This window comes from Cajanus cajan, chromosome 3 (genome assembly GCF_000230855.2).
Source record: "Cajanus cajan strain Asha chromosome 3, NIPB_CcT2T_4, whole genome shotgun sequence".
In the NCBI taxonomy this organism is placed as follows: Eukaryota; Viridiplantae; Streptophyta; class Magnoliopsida; order Fabales; family Fabaceae; genus Cajanus; species Cajanus cajan.
The window spans coordinates 43,310,403-43,312,431 of NC_138519.1; the positions used below are offsets into that span (position 1 = coordinate 43,310,403).

Sequence of the window (2,029 nt, forward strand, 5' to 3'; positions counted from 1 at the left end):
TGTCTGTACTGGATTTCCTTCCCCATTAATGAAGTGATTGGACGGACGGAAATTAGGTTGCTGATTGCTAGTTCCTTGAACTGGGTTATTCTTCCAAGAAAAGTTAGGATGATTCTTCCAACCAGGGTTGTATGTGTTGGAATATGGATTACTCTTCTCTCTTCGAGGAGTGTCATAGAAATTATGAGAAGCTGCCACCTGTTCAGTAGTATCTTCTTTTTCTCCAGTAAAAATTGAGGTACAATCTACTGCAGTGTGCCCTTGTTCCCTACAAAGGTCACATACTTGATTTGTAGCCACTGAATTAACCTTAGCTTTTTCCATCTTGTCTAATCTTTGATTAAGAGTATCAAATTTTGCTAAGAGTAACTCAATATTGTTCACTTCATATCGCCCCGGAGTTCCTTTCCTTGCTGTGACTTCTCTTTCACTGTATTGGCTGTGATTTGAGGCTACATTTTCCAAAATAATCATGCAGTCATTAATAGGTTTCCCCATGAAAGATCCTCCAGCTGCTGAGTCTAATATCATGGTGCTTTGTTGGTCCAATCCTTCAAAGAAAAATTGGATGGTAAGCCAACGGTTGAAGCCATGTTGTGGGCATGCTTGAAGATATCCTTTGAACCGCTCCCATGCTTCATAAATAGTCTCTCCAGTGCCTTGTTGGAAATTAGTGATTTTCTTCCTCAATTCTTTAGTTTTAGAAGGAGGAAAGAATTTCTCTAGAAAAGCTCTTTCACATAATTCCCAAGTTGCTATCTTTTCTCTAGGCACTGTTCTTAGCCACACCTTTGCCTTATCTCTCAAGGTGAGTGAGAATAAGCGGAGTCGCATTCCATCAGAAACTTCATCATCAAATTGCTGGGTCTCACAGATTTCCAAGAACCCCTCTAAGTGGTCATTAGGATCTTCTGATGGTAGTCCTCCAAAGGTGTTCTGTTTGAGCATATTCACCAGAGAAGCTGGTACAGTAGCTCCAGTTTGCATCTCCCCTCCAGGTATCCCACGAGCTACGGGTGCAGAGTAATCCCGAAGCGGTAAATTATCTCGTTGTGCAGCCATGTCAAATTCTCTAGAAAGGTTTCTTTTCCTTCTCAGGAGAGTTCTTTCAATCTCAGGATCAAGTGGTGTTGGTTTCCCAAGACGTAGAGATCTCTTTTGCATTAACCCTAAGGCACTGCAAAAAAAAAAAAAAAAGAAAGTGACCCGTGAAATCTGAATTGGAGAAGTAAACACTAAAAAAAAATTATTTATTTATTTAATTTTTATTTTATTTTTATTTTATTTTATTTTTAAAAAAATTCGAATTAAAATAATTGTAATTTAAATCAAGAGACGTAGTCCCCGGCAACGGCGCCAAAAACTTGTTGTATGGAAAACCGCAAGTGTACGGTTGTCGTCAAGTAATAAATATCGAATCACAGGGACTACGTGTTTGACCTAGAATTACTAGTATTTTAATTTAAATTTTAAAACAGATAGAATGTTTGTTTTGAGATGATAAGATCAGATTCGCTGGTAAAAGAGATAGTAATGCAATTAATGAATAAGATAAAACTTTAAGATAAGATAAGGAGATTTCCGTGAATCTAGGGTTCGCACAAAGAGTTCCAACAATATTGAATTATTATTTTCATTAATTAATTCTATTCCATCTTGAAGGTAGTCTTAACCTAATTTAATCCTTGCACCTTCTCAGGCTACGAGGACGTGTTTAATTAAAATTAATCCCTACTCTCGTGGTAATTACGTTCAATTAAACCCATTGAGATCTTTGTTAATCTATTACTCCTCGAAAGCTTAAATCAACTCTCGTGATTTAACACTCAAGTCTGTTCCTTTAGGTTCCGATAATTAGGTTCTCCTCTCAGTTCATCCCTAATTATCTATGATTATGAAAATTAAGATTAATTGTTTATCATAATTATAATCAAGTTCTCCTCTCAGTTCATCCTTAATTAATGTTATTATGAAAACAATAATGTTAAAGTTCATATATAAAATATAAAAGAACAAATCAAGAATTGGA

The 2,029-nt window shown here is 36.0% G+C and overlaps 1 non-coding gene across 1 annotated transcript; it reads left to right on the top strand.

Moving 5' to 3' along the window:
- Nucleotides 1–586: 586 nt before the first annotated feature.
- LOC145956622 (small nucleolar RNA R71) lies at nucleotides 587–693 on the top strand. The gene has a single exon (XR_014432861.1). It is a non-coding gene; the product is annotated as a small nucleolar RNA R71 (small nucleolar RNA).
- Nucleotides 694–2,029: the final 1,336 nt, after the last annotated feature.